Source organism: Plecotus auritus (assembly GCF_963455305.1).
Source record: "Plecotus auritus genome assembly, chromosome: 11".
In the NCBI taxonomy this organism is placed as follows: domain Eukaryota; kingdom Metazoa; phylum Chordata; class Mammalia; order Chiroptera; family Vespertilionidae; genus Plecotus; species Plecotus auritus.
Genome location: NC_137777.1, coordinates 3,767,558 through 3,786,725, shown reverse-complemented (window position 1 = coordinate 3,786,725; position 19,168 = coordinate 3,767,558).

Below are 19,168 nucleotides of genomic sequence, written 5' to 3'. Positions count from 1 at the left end.
GCTTCCCGGGTGGCCGTGCAGCCCGTGCACGCGGACTGTCAGGTTGGTTCCTCCTTGAAGGGCCCGGGTTTGTGCGTCTTCCCATTCGGCCACGTCCTCCTACCACCAATCCACCCAGCGGACCTCTGACCTTTAATTCCCTCCTTTCACTTAGCGCCGCCGGCCCGTTCTCCCAGGCCCCGTCACCATTATTGAGATTATTGCTTATCTGCGAAATAAATCTCCTCGGGCCAGAAGCTGCCAGGTCGGGTTCGGTGAGTAACGTCCTGCTGATCTTCCGCAGACAGTTCTGCGTTCACGCAGGGCCTGGGAAGCCTCCGCAGAGCTGGGGGCGGCGGGGGCCGCGGGGCGAGCTGACCTATGCCCGGGACTTGCGGACAAGGAGAGCATTGTCCTCATTGGGAGGAACACTTCCCCACGTGTTTGGATAAACAGGATAAAGGTGGTGCAGACCCCAGCCAGACCGTGGGGTGACCTGGGGCCTGGGAAGGGAAAGTGTTTTGCATAACAGCTGGAGACAAATGTGAAGTTCTTTCTGAAAAGCAAGGAGGAAGGAGAAGGAGGGAGCTGCTGACTGCATGTGGCAGCGATCTGCCGTGGGAGGTGGTCAGAAAAGGACTCTGGAGAGAAGGAAGTTCCCCTGCACCCCCCTCCATCCACCTCCAGTCAAGTCTACACGGGCCCCGAATGCTCTGTGACAGTGCATTCCTTTGGGGGAGTGCCGGAAACCAATCATTCTACCACTAATAGAAAGATGTGGACAGGAAACTGGGAAGGCTGGTCAACAACCTTAATTGTTTTGATCACTCACTGTTTAGTTGAAACATTGTTAGCTGAAGCAGCCTCCACCTCTGTTTCTCCTATGTAAATTTCTGTTATTGGAATTTCCTGCCTAAAGGTTATGGGCGTATCCCATAGTCTCAATAAAAGGGATTGCAAGACCAGAGCAAGGGGCAGTCCTCCCACTTGAGGTGGGTTCCCGCCTGGCCCCCAATATTCCCAAATTAATACTTTTCCAAGTCTCTTTTCATTTGTGTGCGGCCTTCTCCAGAACCCGAACTCTGAACCGGACCCCTGAACCACGCGGGACGTGAAAGGGGTTCCCACAGAGGAGGGCAGAGCACTGCCCAGCTTGGTATACAGGTTTTGAGGGGTCAAAAGCAGGGAGGGTACCGGCCCAATAACCAACCGGAGGCAGAGGGGGTCAGGGGTGGACAGTCTCAGAGAACTGGCCCCGGGTGAGAGGGAGGAGCTGTGGTTCCCCGGAGCCCTGGTTGGGTTCTGAGCGGATGACACCACCTCCGCAGGAGGGGGTCCCAGCTACCTGCCACTCCTCCGTATCTGCCATTTACCTACGGATCAACACATCGCCTGGCGTGTCTGTCCTTAAGGGCAGCATAGCCACTACTTCTCCTGGGTACTGAACAACAAGACTTCACCCCCTGATGGAGCCATCTAGGAGCCAGGCCCCCAGTGGTCTACCAAAGGGGCCTGCAGTCGGAGACACTCTTCTAGGGAGGGGTCCACAGCCGAGAGGCAGCCTTCTAGAGGGGGGTCTGGAAATGAGGCTTCTAGGGAGCCTACGGATTTAGCGAAGGCCCTTCAGGAGTTCCTGCTGGGGTTGGGGAGACTGTGGAGTATCCTCAAGGCCCCTCAATCCTATCTCCGCCCAGACAGACTGTTCGGTGTTCATTGTATTGTTTCACTCTCCCGGGAAAGGGTTTGTTGGAGCACAGGGCTTTATAAGCACTTCCTTCTAAATAGCCCCACGGGCGTCCCCCTGGTCCCTGCTGGTCCCTGTACTCCCACAGCACCTCTGGCCTTGCCCACGTTGGGGGTTCTTCTGGAAAATTCTCCTTAAACACCCTTGCCCTAACTGGTCTGGCTTAGTGGATAGAGCGTCAGCCTGCGGACTCAAGGGTCCCAGGTTCGATTCCGGTCAAGGGCATGTACCTTGGTTGCAGCCACACACCCAGGAGGGAGTGTGCAGGAGGCAGCTGATAGATGTTTCTCTCTCATCGATGTTTCTAACTCTATCCCTCTCCCTTCCTCTCTGTAAAAAATCAATAAAATATATATTTAAAAAACAAAACAAAAACAAACAAACAAAAAAAAACACTCTAGTTTGCCCTCAGGCACTGGTGGCTCCCATTGTTATACTACATTACATTACATATTAAAGGAATATTATTACATACTAGAGGCCCGGTGCATGAAATTCGTACACGGGTAGGGTCCCTAGGCCTGGCCAGCGATCGGGGCCTATTGGGGCCTTCTGGCTGCCGGCCAGGGTCTCCCTTCCCCGGCTGCCGGCTGGGGCCTTCCTTGGCTCTGCGCCACCCCCTGGTGGTCAGCGCACATCATAGCGAACGACCCGTCTCCCGGTAGAACTCCCACAGGGACAATTTGCATATTAGGCTTTTATATATATAGGTGACATCACACATCATCACGTATTCAGTTACATTGATCTTCCCCCTTCAGTAGTCAGCCCTGGCTCCCTCAGCGTGAGGAGGAGGGAAGAGAGAAGGACTCACTCAGCCTGAAGGACTCGACTACAAGGAGTCAGCCCACCTGCTCAGACCCCACAGAGCTGCTCTGAAGCCAGGGAGGTCACAGGTCCTTCCCGGAAGGCCTTTTCCAGCCCCAGAACCTTTTGGGGGTCCAAGACCTGTCTCCCCAGTTACACTCTTCCCACTGCTCCACGTTGCTCTTCACCGAGGATTCTCTCCACGGGATTCCAGGCGCTTATCTGACGCAGGGAGCAGGATTTCCGTCTAGGTCTGTGCATGTCCCACGGCCTTGCTCACCCCTCACCACGCCCCACGTGTCTCCTGACGCCAAACTCATGGGGGCGTCGGCCGTGGGAGTTGAGAAGGGGATGCGGGTATGTGATAGAGTTGCCATCTCTCTAGAATCCAACCCTGCAATATAGTCTACATCGGTGAGTGCCACCGGGCTCGATGGATGCTATCTTTATCTACAAATAAATTATCCGGAGTCGGACTTGAACTAAATGCAAGCACATCCTCTTACTCCACGTGTGGTCCCAGGAGACTTCCTCTCTTCTCCGCGCTGTTGTTTCGAACACCGCTGCCTCACGGTGCGTGGGCAGACAGGTTTATCTCTTTAATTTATTGGCAAGTTGCTTGGATCCCATGGAGGCGGCTAAACTCTGTCGTTATGAGCACTGAAGGGAGGGAATTTCCATAAACGCCCTGTGATTTACCAACACCGATCCAGGCGAGGCTCGCCCCTGAGTTTGTGACATTGTGCTTCTGATAACGAATCTGTTATTGCTCCGTCTGTTATTTGTATAATGAGGAAAACGAAGGTGCATTTTCTGCTCCACTGATTCTCGTCCACACACCAACAACAGATAGCCTCTCCCGGCAACACACACTGTCCGGTCAGGGTGGCCCCATTCGAGGACAGCTTCCTCACAGTCTTCACAGCCACGGGACACCTGCTCCTCGGTCTGTTTTTTATAATATTTTTTACCCATGAGGGAGTTTTTTTTAAAAAAATTTTGTGTCATTTCAACATAGTGCTTATAACTTATTAAGTTCTAAGTTTTTCTTTAATTAACTGTGTGGCCCATGCTTCCCTATCATTTTTAAAAAGTATTTGCATTGATCTCAGAGAGGAAGGAAGAGGGAGATAGAAACATCAATGATGCGAGAGAATCATGGACCGGCTGCCTCTGGCACGCCCCGTCCTGGGGAATCAAGCCCCCAACCCGGGCAGGTGCCCTGACCGGGAACCAAACTGGGACCTCCTGGTTCATAGGTCGACCTCATCCACTGAGCCACCAGCCGGGCTCTATCATTTTTTCTGTTAACACTTTTACTTTGAATCTGAACGTTTCAGAATTATCATTTCATGCAGGCTAAACCTGTTTTTTGTTAAGTACTCATGCTTTCTGGTGAAGTGTATTTTTTTATAAGTATTTGATACTGCGCCAATTACACTGGCTTTAAAGGAAAAAGGGTTGGGTTGATACCTCTCTCCTGCTGGGAAGGGTAGTTTCTTCTTTATCTGCATGACTGAGTGTGTTATTTTACCGCCACGACCTTTCACCTCTCACCTTTGGATAGGGTGAGAACCGTGACTCCCAGAGTTCCCCTCCTGGGCCAGGTGTAAGCAAGCGCTGACTCAGGATCAACACCAGCACACTGGCTGAACTGGGGCCGTGAGAAAAAGTCGTGCACACAGATTGAGTCACGGGAATATGGTTGTCCAGGCGAAAGCTTTGCCTGCCGAAGTAAGTAAACAAATACTTGGAACCATTTTTAAAAAAACCAGCATAAAAAACAAATAAAATAAAATATAAATAAATACATAAACCCAGCTTATAGCCAAAGTGTACATTCACATCACCAAGGTCACATCACCAAGGTCACGGTCCCCAGGTTCAGCCTCCTGCCTCTCTCAGCTTCGGAGTTCTGTCGACAATCCCGGGTGGTCTTTAGCCTGCGGAAGCCCCCCTTCCTGGTCCCTGCCTTCATCTTCACGTGGCCTTCTCCTGCTTCTGTGTCTGTGTCCGAAGGTCCCCTCATTCTAGAGAACGATGAACATTCAGGGCTTTAACATTCACCAAAAACTGAGTAGCTGTCAGTCTCTCTGTATCTATATTTATTTGTCATCCTGCTTACTCATCTATCCGTCTTTCTATCTATCACTCAATCATCTATCTATCGTCTATCTACCTATCATCTATCTGTCTATCATCTATCTCATCTGTCTATCCCCTGCCTCAGTCAACAAATGGTTGCAATAGGTTAATACTTATTTAGTATTAAAAGCCTCCAGTGAAGAAAGTACTATTATTATCCATTTTACATATGAAAAAACAAAAACCACCTGGAAATGAACTTCCTTTTTTTTTAATTTCCATTTCCCATTTATTAAAATATTTATGAGATTTAGAATCAGACACTCCATCACCCTGATGAATTCCTCTGTTGAAGCCTTCATGCTTATTTCTGAACGTCTATCCAAGACCCACACCCGGAAGCAGCCAGAGGTGGTTTGGGCCGGAGCGCGCCCTAGTCAGCGGTCCTCACCTCCGCTGTCCGGCCATCAATCCTCGCTGGCGGGCAGGTCTGAGTAATGGGAGGTTCTGTCCAGGGGATGGCAATCGCACTGGGGAGAGTGTCCCCGTCCTCACGTTCCTATAATTACAGGCATCCGTTTGGAGCCTCAGACGCAGGTCCAGCTGGGAGTAACCAATGCATTTCGGAGGCTGTAAATGAAAACTGGAGGGGGGGTGCTGGAACGACAGCCCCCGAAGAGGTGGACGGCGGATTCCAATTTGTGCATCGGGCACAACCTGGGAATGGAGTTTCCATTTTTCATTTTCATGCTTTGAAAAGGCAGGCCCGGAGCTTTCTAGCTGTGTCTCTCACACAGGCGCCACCTTTTGCTTAACTGAGGCAGTAACAGAAGGCTGGACGTGGAGACCTGAGCATCCTCTGTGGGCCAAATGAGGCCTGTCTGTCAGCATAATGATAAGCATGACTCTGTGGGCTTCGCTCTGGGGGGGGGGGGGGGGGGGAAGAGCCAATGCCGACACGTTTATGCACCTGGAGAGATGCTGGCCAGGGAAGGCCAAGGCCGCGTGCGTCCAAGTGCTCTCTGAAACATGTCCATCGGGGTGTCGCTGGGGCTTTAAGAAAAGCTGTCACAATCGCAGCTGCCAAAGGCGCAGCTTCTGTTTGCACGGGGCCACACCTGCTCTGCAATTATCCCCGTTGTCCAGCTTTGTTTGGTTAAGGCCTTTGAGTGTGACTTCCTCCTGGGGCGCTGGCCAACGTGAAGCCCACGTCCGCATGGGTGTGGGCGATGATGACAGAGTGGACAATGGGGCGAGGCCGCGTCCTCCCTTCCTCACACTTCCTCTACGTTGGTGCAGGACCAGAGATGGTGCGTGCCTGGATCCCGGGGAGGAGGTCAAGACCGTCCTCTCGAGGTGATGAGAGCCCCTGCTTGGTAGCAGTGCGACCCTGAAGTCATCGGTGAGTGGGGCACGGTCCCCCAAGGGTGGAGATTGTCCATGTCCACCCTACCCGGCCATTTGCAACTAAAGCGGACTCCTGGAGTCACCCCCACCCCCGGCTCCGATGTGTCATGAGGAGAAAATGAAGGGCTTTCTGCTAAGGGCTGAACTGGAGTGTCAAACACTCAATGCCAAGAGTGACAGGACGTTTCCGGGAAAGGCGCACAGCAAACCCTGTACCGAAGCACCCAGTGCAGGTGGGCAGACGTGCCACCTTCCTGGTCAAGAACATCCATTCAGTGCCTAACCCTAGGTTTCCTGGGATTCGTTGTGAGAAACTCTGGATTTCCTATCTCTCCCACTCCTGCTACCTTTAAATGACCCCCTCACTGAATAACTGAATTCCCCTCCCTCCCTTCCTTTAATGCGTCTTTATTGATCTCTGACTCAGCGGCATAAGAGAGTATAAGACGTTCCCTGTGCTCAAAGGGAGAAGGAGTTCAATGTCTATCTAATCCGACCTCTACCTTTAAGCATTTTGCATACACTGTCCCAGTGGTCCTCAGGACAATGCCCAGCAAACAGGGTGATTTCTGACTTTAAAGATGAGGAGACTGAGGCTGAGAGAAATGATGGGCGCCCCAATTCATCCAGCAGGAAAGCGGACGGGCAACCCACGCTGTCTGCTGTGAAGGCTGGGCCGCTCTGATGAGCCAGCAGCACCTGGATGCCACGCGAGGCCAGGGTGTGTGGCGGAGCAGCCGGTGGAGAGCCGAGGCGCTGGGAGGTGGCGGGGGCAGGAGGGGAGGACCGCCCACTCAGGAGGATCCGGGACTCGGGAGCAGAGGTCCTGGCACCTCACTGGGCAGAGTCATCAGGTGGACAGGACTGGACCTGGGAGTAGCTCGATTTATTAGATTAATAGATTCATTCCAATAACAATGGCCCGAAACAGAAGCCCTGGCCTGTGGCTCAGTTGGTAGGATTGGTAGGAATGTCGTCCCATACAACAAAAGGTCATGGGTTCAATTCCTGGTCAGGGCACATACCTAGGTTATGGGTTTGATCCTGGTCGGGGGCTTGTAAGGCAACCAATCAATGTCTCTCTCTCTCTCTCTCTCTCTCTCTCTCTCTCCCCCTCCCTTCTTCTCTGTCTAAAAAATCAATAAAAACATATTTAAAAAGAAACGAAAGTCAACTCTAGCTGCCCATATTGCCAGACAGGTCCTGGGTAGGGTCAGAGGTCGGAGCCCAGACCAGGCAGAGCTGGCCCACACCCTGTGTGGCATTTCCAAGACCACCCAAGGCACAGCTCCTGCCCTCCGCAGCTCAAGACCCCTGCTGGTTGCCCGGGCACAGCGGGGCCTGCCTTCCAGTTTTCCTAGAGCTGAGAGCGTCCTCCGGGTGAGGAACCTTCAGCGCTCAATGCAGGAAGATCCCGGGGAACGTGCGATGAGTTGGCCGGCCTGGCTGGCTTAGCGCCCACGCCAGCACCTGGCCACCAGGACCGGTCAGCAAGGAGAGGCTCAAGGCAGGGCCGGGGGTGACAAAGCACAGCTTTCTCCCCATTTTAATGACACACCTAGAGATCAATCATATTTGACAAGTTCTAGGGTAGGGATGGGTGGGGCTGCTCATGAATGGGGGTGGCTGGTACAAGCTTGTCACACGGCGTGCCTTCCAGGCTCACGGACTCCCACCCCCCACCGGGGAATGTTCGGGCAGAGGCCACTCCTTTGCAGCCCTGAGGTCCCTGGCTGCCTGGGCAAGCCGGCTTCTCGGTGTGGAGTGGACACTGCTCCCGGGGCCTCCCAGGCGCCACCCTCTCCGGCTCGCTCCTCACCCGTGCCCACGCCTCCTGGGAACACAGACACCGGCCCCTCCCACACCGAAGGTGACGCTCTGAGACTCCTAATGGAAGATTTCATGGCTGGGAAACGTAAGACCCTCAGCAAGGAGCAGGGTCGGCATAATTGAAAGCGGATGTGTCCGGGATATGAAATACTGGAGCGGCTCACGAAACAAGACAAAACAGACAGCTAACTTCACGCTCACGCACAGCGAGCCTTTTCCAATACACCCCCGTTCGTCAGCCCCTGCCCATTTGTTCCGGCGAGAAGCTTGGGAGTAATGTTCTATACTTTCCCCCAAAATGCACACACCGTGTTTATGATCCTCACAGCAGAGTAATTGTGATGTAGATTTGCAATCAGTGGGGCAAAATGTGTGAGTTTAAAAACAAAAAATTAGGTAGAAGCACCTCAGTGTGTCTACACTTGAATGTCCCTAAGTCACCTAGGATTTACGGAATTCTGAAATACTCCTCAAATAGTGCGATCCTCCTGTAACAGCAGGATCTGGGCGTGTGGGCATGCTTTTGTCTGGGGCGTGTGCGTGCGTGTGTGTGTGCATGTGTGTGTGCGTGCATGTGTGTGTGTGCATGTGTGTGTGCGTGTGTGAGTGCATGTGCATGTGCATGCATGTGCGTGCATGTGTGTGCGTGCATGTGTGTGTGCATGTGTGTGTGAGCACCTCTCCATTTCCCGAGTCTGTTTCCCGCTCTCACTCACGCTTCCATTTACTTTGCTCCCCGTCACTGTCTGAGCTAACGCCCCCCCTCTTCCTCCATTTCCTTAGAGAGCCCCCCAAAGAGTTGTGGCTGGTGAGAGACTTCACTGGGGAGCCATGGAGGATGTGTTGTTGAGGACTGGTTGCGTCAGGCTACAAACACACGAGGACCATACAGGAGCTTACACAGGCAGCTCTCCCTACGCAGCAAGCACTCCATGTGACATTTATGCATCCATTCGACGGTGTCAGGGCGATCACGAATGGAAATCCCTTGGCCTTCCCCTCGGGGACACAGGGGAGTCCCTGTAACTCAAGCCATGGCAACCGAGAAGGAGAAAGAACTGGAGGAAGCAGACGAAGGAGGAATAGCTCCTGTAATGGGGGATGCAAAGGCTTTCTCAGAGATCCTCAGTGACATCGGCTCTGCCCCGCCTTCTAGACCAGCCGTGGGCAAACTACGGCCCGCGGGCCGGATCCGGCTGTTCTATCCGGTTCTCTTGCTCTCCCCTCTGCTCCTTTACTTTGAATTTATATTAGTTCACACAAACACTCCATCCATGCTTTTGTTCCGGCCCTCCGGTCCAGTTTAAGAACCCATTGTGGCCCTCGAGTCAAAAAGTTTGCCCACCCCTGTTCTAGAAGGATGTCACATGGCCGCTTCGGGCAAGAAGAGGAGCTGGGCACACGAGTCCTGAGCATCCCAGACTCTACAGCAGAGGAAGGGGAAGAAGGCAGTAAAAATGGAAATGGGCCCGGCCGGTGTGGCTCAGTGGTTGAGTGTCGGCCTAGGAACCAGGAGGTCACGGTTTGACCTGGTCAGGGCACATGCCCGGGTTGTGGGTTCCATCCCCAGTGTGGGGCATGCAAGAGGCAACCGATCAATGATTCTCTCTCATCATCGATGTTTCTCTCTCTCTCTCTCTTCCTCTCTGAAATGAATAAAAATATATATTTTTTTAATTTTTTAAAATGGAAATGGGAATTTTCTGGGTGACTCTTATTTTTGGTGTTGAGTTTGCGGGTCTCTCCTGTGAACTGTGCCTGAAGTGGTGTCCGGGGCAGCTGTCGGCTCCGACTCCTGGGCCTGGGAGGAACATGAGGACGGCGAGAACCCCCCACGCCTACCACGGTGGGTGCGGCCAGAGGGTTCTGGGGCGGGGCTGTCAGCTGGGGAAATGGCCCATGCGGCTGGGACGGTCCCGGGTGACTGATGCTGCCCAGCACGCCCACAGGTCCTGTCACACAGAAGGTGAGACGGTCTGCGCAGGCCTGGGGCGTTGGCGATGGCCCCGGGAGCAGTGTGCAGGTAATTAGTCACATCTCGGCTCTCAGGAGCTCCGACAAGGAGAATGAAGGCAGGGGACAGCCAGGAAGGCGGGGACCACCACTCTTCCACCATCCCAGTCAAAGGACGCTCCCGTGACCTTCACCGTGGCTGGAGCTGTAGGCATGTTGGGCCGGGGTGTTGGGAAAACAGATATATACACTCAGCAGCGAGCGGAGGTGGTGATGACCAAACGGACTACCGTCCAGGGCAGGGGTCCTCAAACTTTTTAAACAGGAGGCCAGTTCACTGTCCCTCAGACCGTTGGAGGGCCGGACTATAGTTTAAAAAACAAAAACAAACTATGAACAAATTCCTATGCGCACTGCAGGCCCGGGACGAGTCGGCTGCTAAGCAGGACAGGCAGCGGCACCCAGCGGGCCAGATAAACGTCCTCGGCGGGCCGCAGGTGGCCCACGGGCCGTAGTTTGAGGACCCCTGGGCAAGGTGAGGAAGAGAAAGGGAGGTCGGGTAGGCAGAGGTAGAGGTTCAAACCGTAGATGGAATTGTTCGTATTTTATCGTCATCTCACTCAGTGCCACGGCTATGGAGTCGGCGAGACCCGGGTTCAGGTCCTGGCCTGTGTCACCTCCGGCTGGGTGGCCTTGGATACGTCTTTGAGTCTCTGTCTCGCTCTCTGCGTCGCCAGGATGCTCGCGCATGACGTGTGGTGATGTCAGGGGGAGAAGGTGAGTCTTAGAAACACAGGGCCCAGCACTGGGCCTGGCATTTAAAGGGCTACAACCCATTTCCCTTCCTGTTCTCTTGAAAGAGTTGAGCGTTTTTCATCTTGTAGAGCCAGAGGCTTCCCAGACACCAGACAACTTCCATCAACCCATGTGCGCTGAGCGGGGAGACACTGAGCGAACGTTCCCGAGAATTACGACAACAGCCGCTGGCAAGCCGCACAGCGAGTCCCTCCCACGCCACCGAGGGTGGAGCCCATGGTTAATTCTGGAAAGAACCCATAGAACGAATGTCCGAGAGGCAAGGACAGGCGATGCACCAGGAAGGAGCAGCTGCTGCAGTTCCAGGCTCTTCACTCAGCCGACGCCCGTGGGACCTCGGCTGACGCTTGCACTTAACGCACGCTCTACGTTTTGAAGATAAAGACAACCGGGAATTAGTTTTGGTTCCACGCTGCGGAAGATGGGCCGCACCCAACAGAGCTGGAATCTCGTTCCCCCGCACCCGCTTCAGGGCCTGGGAGTGAATTGCAGGAGGCCTGACACACGCCAGCATCTGCCATGCACTCGTGGTCACATCCTAATTCCCCACTGAACACGGTTTCCTTAGCGCCGGCCAATCTGCAGCTGCCGTTGACGGATTCAGTTTCTGCAGAGCCGCCCGAAGCCGAGAGCCCGCGCGGGGTGTGACTCAGCCCAGCGGGTCCCGTTGAGCACCAACTGCCTGTCATCGGCTTGTTTGCTCTCACATTCCCCCCCTCACCCTTCCCCGCACACAGGCTCTCCGTGTTCAACCCCAGGGGTCAGGGTCAGCCCGTGCGAAGCCTGTCAGGAGACATGGAAGATGGAAGTACGGAGTAGACGTGGCTGGTTCCCCACACAGACCCTGGGGCCCTTTCAGTTTGGGGTTCCCATCCCCCAGCGGCAGGGTGTGCCCTGGAGTGGATGCCGCCGTCGACCTGGAGGGGGCTTGGAGGTACACAGCCCCCTGGAACCCCCATCCAGTCACGGGCTGGGGTGGAGCGTACAAACGCCATCTCCGGGCCTCGAGGCAGGACAAACACGGGATGCAGTCTGCACCCACAAGCTAGCTCTCTGCAGGATCGGGAAGCCCGGCCCTGCTTAACGCCCCTCCCCCACGTGCTCCATCAGGCGCCCCAGCCTCACAGACTTCTCCTGGGAGATGCTCCCGGTCAATGCCTTCACACCATGTCCCATGTCAGGCTCAGCCTCGTGGAAGCCAGGCTCACCCGCAGTGCTCCCTCCTTCCTTATTCCGGCTCTGCCTCCCACACTCAACGGGTTCAGCTCCCGGCCCCTCCAGCCTCAGGGTGACTGCTTCCAGGTCATGGCTACCAGCCCTCAGAGTGACCGCTTCCAGGTCATGGCTACCAGCCTCAGGGTGACCACTTCCAGGTCATGGCTACCAGCCCTCAGGGTGACTGCTTCCAGGTCATGGCTACCAGCCTCAGGGTGACTGCTTCCAGGTCATGGCTACCAGCCTCAGGGTGACTGCTTCCAGGTCATGGCTACCAGCCCTCAGAGTGACCGCTTCCAGGTCATGGCTACCAGCCCTCAGAGTGACCGCTTCCAGGTCATGGCTACCAGCCCTCAGGGTGACCGCTTCCAGGTCATGGCTACCAGCCCTCAGGGTGACCGCTTCCAGGTCATGGCTACCAGCCCTCAGGGTGACTGCTTCCAGGTCATGGCTACCAGCCCTCAGGGTGACCGCTTCCAGGTCATGGCTACCAGCCCTCAGGGTGACCGCTTCCAGGTCATGGCTACCAGCCCTCAGGGTGACTGCTTCCAGGTCATGGCTACCAGCCTCAGAGTGACCGCTTCCAGGTCATGGCTACCAGCCCTCAGGGTGACCGCTTCCCCATCATGGCTACCAGCCCTCAGAGTGACCGCTTCCAGGTCATGGCTACCAGCCCTCAGGGTGACTGCTTCCAGGTCATGGCTACCAGCCCTCAGGGTGACCGCTTCCAGGTCATGGCTACCAGCCCTCAGGGTGACCGCTTCCAGGTCATGGCTACCAGCCCTCAGAGTGACCGCTTCCAGGTCATGGCTACCAGCCCTCAGAGTGACCGCTTCCAGGTCATGGCTACCAGCCCTCAGGGTGACCGCTTCCAGGTCATGGCTACCAGCCCTCAGGGTGACCGCTTCCAGGTCATGGCTACCAGCCCTCAGGGTGACTGCTTCCAGGTCATGGCTACCAGCCCTCAGGGTGACCGCTTCCAGGTCATGGCTACCAGCCCTCAGGGTGACTGCTTCCAGGTCATGGCTACCAGCCCTCAGGGTGACCGCTTCCAGGTCATGGCTACCAGCCCTCAGGGTGACTGCTTCCAGGTCATGGCTACCAGCCCTCAGGGTGACTGCTTCCAGGTCATGGCTACCAGCCCTCAGGGTGACTGCTTCCATGTCATGGCTACCAGCCCTCAGGGTGACCGCTTCCAGGTCATGGCTACCAGCCCTCAGGGTGACTGCTTCCAGGTCATGGCTACCAGCCCTCAGGGTGACTGCTTCCAGGTCATGGCTACCAGCCCTCAGGGTGACTGCTTCCAGGTCATGGCTACCAGCCCTCAGGGTGACCGCTTCCAGGTCATGGCTACCAGCCCTCAGGGAGCCCTCAGGGTGACCGCTTCCAGGTCATGGCTCCCAGCCCTCAGGGTGACTGCTTCCAGGTCATGACTACCAGCCCTCAGGGTGACTGCTTCCAGGTCATGGCTACCAGCCCTCAGGGTGACCGCTTCCAGGTTATGGCTACCAGCCCTCAGAGTGACCGCTTCCAGGTCATGGCTACCAGCCCTCAGAGTGACCGCTTCCAGGTCATGACTACCAGCCCTCAGGGTGACTGCTTCCAGGTCATGGCTACCAGCCTCAGGGTGACTGCTTCCAGGTCATGGCTACCAGCCTCAGGGTGACTGCTTCCAGGTCATTACTACCAGCCCTCAGGGTGACTGCTTCCCCATCATGGCTACCAGCCCTCAGGGTGACCGCTTCCAGGTCATGGCTACCAGCCCTCAGAGTGACTGCTTCCAGGTCATGGCTACCAGCCCTCAGAGTGACCGCTTCCAGGTTATGGCTACCAGCCCTCAGGGTGACCGCTTCCAGGTCATGGCTACCAGCCCTCAGGGTGACCGCTTCCAGGTCATGGCTACCAGCCCTCAGGGTGACCGCTTCCAGGTCATGGCTACCAGCCCTCAGAGTGACCGCTTCCAGGTCATGGCTACCAGCCTCAGGGTGACTGCTTCCAGGTTATGGCTACCAGCCCTCAGGGTGACCGCTTCCAGGTCATGGCTACCAGCCCTCAGAGTGACCGCTTCCAGGTCATGGCTACCAGCCCTCAGGGTGACTGCTTCCAGGTTATGGCTACCAGCCCTCAGAGTGACCGCTTCCAGGTCATGGCTACCAGCCCTCAGGGTGACTGCTTCCAGGTCATGGCTACCAGCCCTCAGAGTGACCGCTTCCAGGTCATGGCTACCAGCCCTCAGGGTGACCGCTTCCAGGTCATGACTACCAGTCCTCAGGGTGACTGCTTCCAGGTCATGGCTACCAGCCCTCAGGGTGACTGCTTTCCCCATCATGGCTACCAGCCCTCAGGGTGACCGCTTCCAGGTCATGGCTACCAGCCCTCAGGGTGACCGCTTCCAGGTCATGGCTACCAGCCCTCAGGGTGACTGCTTCCAGGTCATGGCTACCAGCCTCAGGGTGACCGCTTCCAGGTCATGGCTACCAGCCCTCAGAGTGACCGCTTCCAGGTCATGGCTACCAGCCCTCAGGGTGACCGCTTCCAGGTCATGGCTACCAGCCCTCAGAGTGACCGCTTCCAGGTTATGGCTACCAGCCCTCAGGGTGACCGCTTCCAGGTCATGGCTACCAGCCCTCAGGGTGACCGCTTCCAGGTCATGGCTACCAGCCCTCAGAGTGACCGCTTCCAGGTCATGGCTACCAGCCCTCAGAGTGACCGCTTCCAGGTCATGGCTACCAGCCTCAGAGTGACCATTTCCAGGTCATGGCTACCAGCCCTCAGGGTGACCGCTTCCCCATCATGGCTACCAGCCCTCAGAGTGACCGCTTCCAGGTCATGGCTACCAGCCCTCAGGGTGACTGCTTCCAGGTCATGGCTACCAGCCTCAGAGTGACCGCTTCCAGGTCATGGCTACCAGCCCTCAGAGTGACCGCTTCCAGGTCATGGCTACCAGCCCTCAGGGTGACTGCTTCCAGGTCATGGCTACCAGCCTCAGAGTGACCGCTTCCAGGTCATGGCTACCAGCCCTCAGGGTGACCGCTTCCCCATCATGGCTACCAGCCCTCAGAGTGACCGCTTCCAGGTCATGGCTACCAGCCCTCAGGGTGACTGCTTCCAGGTCATGGCTACCAGCCCTCAGGGTGACTGCTTCCAGGTCATGGCTACCAGCCCTCAGGGTGACCGATTCCAGGTCATGGCTACCAGCCCTCAGAGTGACCGCTTCCAGGTCATGGCTACCAGCCCTCAGGGTGACCGATTCCAGGTCATGGCTACCAGCCCTCAGGGTGACCGCTTCCAGGTCATGGCTACCAGCCCTCAGGGTGACCGCTTCCAGGTCATGGCTACCAGCCCTCAGAGTGACCGCTTCCAGGTCATGGCTACCAGCCCTCAGGGTGACCGCTTCCAGGTCATGGCTACCAGCCCTCAGGGTGACCGCTTCCAGGTCATGGCTACCAGCCCTCAGGGTGACCGCTTCCAGGTCATGGCTACCAGCCCTCAGGGTGACCGCTTCCAGGTCATGGCTACCAGCCCTCAGGGTGACCGCTTCCAGGTCATGGCTACCAGCCCTCAGGGTGACCGCTTCCAGGTCATGGCTACCAGCCCTCAGGGTGACCGCTTCCAGGTCATGGCTACCAGCCCTCAGGGTGACTGCTTCCAGGTCATGGCTACCAGCCCTCAGGGTGACCGCTTCCAGGTCATGGCTACCAGCCCTCAGAGTGACCGCTTCCAGGTCATGGCTACCAGCCCTCAGGGTGACTGCTTCCAGGTCATGGCTCCCAGCCCTCAGGGTGACTGCTTCCAGGTCATGGCTACCAGCCCTCAGGGTGACTGCTTCCAGGTCATGGCTACCAGCCCTCAGGGTGACCGCTTCCAGGTCATGGCTACCAGCCCTCAGGGAGCCCTCAGGGTGACCGCTTCCAGGTCATGGCTCCCAGCCCTCAGGGTGACTGCTTCCAGGTCATGGCTACCAGCCCTCAGGGTGACTGCTTCCAGGTCATGGCTACCAGCCCTCAGGGTGACCGCTTCCAGGTCATGGGTACCAGCCCTCAGGGAGCCCTCAGAGTGACCGCTTCCAGGTCATGGCTACCAGCCCTCAGGGTGACCGCTTCCAGGTCATGGCTACCAGCCCTCAGAGTGACCGCTTCCAGGTCATGGCTACCAGCCCTCAGGGTGACCGCTTCCAGGTCATGGCTACCAGCCCTCAGGGTGACCGCTTCCAGGTCATGGCTACCAGCCCTCAGGGTGACCGCTTCCAGGTCATGGCTACCAGCCCTCAGAGTGACCGCTTCCAGGTCATGGCTACCAGCCTCAGGGTGACTGCTTCCAGGTTATGGCTACCAGCCCTCAGAGTGACCGCTTCCAGGTCATGGCTACCAGCCCTCAGGGTAACTGCTTCCAGGTCATGGCTACCAGGCCTCAGGGTGACCGCTTCCAGGTCATGACTACCAGTCCTCAGGGTGACTGCTTCCAGGTCATGGCTACCAGCCCTCAGGGTGACTGCTTTCCCCATCATGGCTACCAGCCCTCAGGGTGACCGCTTCCAGGTCATGGCTACCAGCCCTCAGGGTGACCGCTTCCAGGTCATGGCTACCAGCCCTCAGGGTGACTGCTTCCAGGTTATGGCTACCAGCCCTCAGAGTGACCGCTTCCAGGTCATGGCTACCAGCCCTCAGGGTGACTGCTTCCAGGTCATGGCTACCAGCCCTCAGGGTGACCGCTTCCAGGTCATGACTACCAGTCCTCAGGGTGACTGCTTCCAGGTCATGGCTACCAGCCCTCAGGGTGACTGCTTTCCCCATCATGGCTACCAGCCCTCAGGGTGACCGCTTCCAGGTCATGGCTACCAGCCCTCAGGGTGACCGCTTCCAGGTCATGGCTACCAGTCCTCAGGGTGACTGCTTTCCCCATCATGGCTACCAGCCCTCAGGGTGACTGCTTCCAGGTCATGGCTACCAGCCCTCAGAGTGACCGCTTCCAGGTCATGGCTACGTCTCAGACAGAGCCCCTGGTCAGCGCCGTGGGGGAGGAAGTCGGCCGCTTACTGCCAGCCCGGAGCCTGGCGATCGCACCGCAGGCGGCAGCCCGGCCTCTGGCGGCATCGGGGCTGAGGGTCCCGCCCTTCCCACGCTCCCTCTGCTGACATGAAGGCTCCGGGGCTCCTTCCGGTTCTCTGATTCTTGCTTCTTGGAGGCCACTGAAGGGCGGGGTCCTTTTCCGGCCACGGCTCCCATTTTGGTTTCCCAGCACCTGAGGACCCGCTGTAAAGTCTGCCACGTCTGCCAGCTCTTCCCAACACCAGGCCTCGCGGGGACTCTGCCCGCATCCCGCACTTGGCCCCGCTGAGCTCCTGCACGCCCCAGGCCGCGCGCTGCCGTCGGGATTGCGGCTCCTGTTCCCCTGGGGCCGGCGGCCTGGTGGCTGGGACAGGAGTCGGCTCGGTGCCCACAGTGAAACCCCCATCGGTGACGGTGCCGACAGGGAGAGGCCGTGCTGGAGGAGAACTCGCGACAGGGGCCTCATGTGTCCCAGACGAAGCTCAGACGCCCCGCGCCTTTGCGTGCGTGAGCTGAGTCCCACGTCCCTACCCGTCTGCAGGCCGCGATGGTGCCAGGACGGGCGGGGCGCACAGAGGATGCTGCAAACATTGGTTGAAGGAGGTCCTCACAGGCCTTTGGTAAATGTTTTAGGCCAGTGGTCGGCAAACGGCGGCTCGCGAGCCGCGGTTTGCCGCTCTGTTGACTAATGAGTTTGCCGACCACTGTTTAGGCCAGGGGTGGGCAAACTTTTTGACTCGAGGGCCACAATGGGTTCTTAAACTGGACCGGAGGGCCGGAACAAAAGCATGGATGGAGTGTTTGTGTGAACTAATATAAATTCAAAGTAAAGGAGCGGAGGGGAGAGCAAGAGAACCGGATAGAACAGCCGGATCCGGCCCGCGGGCTGTAGTTTGCCCACGGCTGGTTTAGGGATCATTACATTTCCATAGCATCGCCCAGCTTAAGCCCTCAGCGCGTTTTATCTCACAATAATAACAGATATGGTGTGATTATTATTCCCATTTCATAGATGAAGGAACGGAAGCAAGAGCGGTGAAGAAATATTTCCAAGGCGACACAGCCAGGAAGCGGTGGAGCTGAACCGGAACCCGATCTCGGGATCCATTCTCTGCAATTGGTACTGCACCCCGTGCACCGGCTTTGCGCTGGGAGCTTCCGCGCATTCTCGCTGGCATGCCCGTCAGGCAGGTACGGTGCCGTTCTTTTCTCTCCCTCTTTGTAGATGCCAGAATGAGCACTGAGGGGTCTAAGTATCTCCACCCCAAATAACAAGGCCTCGAACAACAGAGTCAAGGTTGGCCCGCAAACTGGTCCCTGGATTATTTCCCCACTGGTGACAGTGATGGTCAAGAGAGCATGGACGGTGAGGAGGCGGACACGGAGGCGGGGCAGGGGAGGCCTGCAGGCCCAGGCTGAGATCCCCCACCCTTTCCTGGGCTATGGGTTTGGGCTGTTGGAATACTGGCACGTTAGAGGCAATCAGCTCCTTTGAACACCCCTGAGCCCACTGCATTACCGCACCCCCACACACACACACACACGCACACCCCTTCCCCACGTCGCTTTGCATCTGTAAAAAGCATCGCAAGGCAGTAATCCTGCCTGATTAGCAGCTCAGCCCGTTTCCTATGCAAATAGAACACTGCCGAGTAGGAGAATGCCGCAGCAAATCACTTGCACTCAGTGGCATTTTTAAAAAGAAAAGTGACAAGTTGCACCTGCAGGTTTTTAAATCCAGGTGTTCCTTCCCCCCCAAATGGATGGAAATAATATGGAGCGATTGTTAAGTGCTCCTCAAGGTGTGTGAGTGGGGGAAGCGGCGAAGAGCGGGCAGCGGGCGGGCCTCTGAGCGTGCTGACTCAGCCTGGGAGCTGCGGGGTGCAACCAGCCCTGTGCTTCTCTGTGGGCTCCCTTCCCATCACCTTCCCGGGAGCAGGAACGAGGGAGCGGTCACAATCACCACACTCATCGCCCACCGGGCTGAGCGGCTCATACATGTAAAGCCAGTGAAGGGACTGGAAGACTTAAGTGGATGCTTATAAGAATCAGGTGGGGGGGGGGGGCGGGGGAGCTCTCTAAACAGCCTCTTGCACCCAGATGGCTGCGTGCCAGCTGCCTTTTATTTGAAGCATCAGAAATATGAAAGGGTGCTCCCGGCAGGCCCCGGCGGAGGGACGGCAGCGCCTTCTTCTGTGGTCTTTATAAAACAAGAGCAGTAAGGAGGTACAAACAGGGTAGTTACGTTTAATGGTGGTAAGAGCCAGACACCTGAATATGTGTG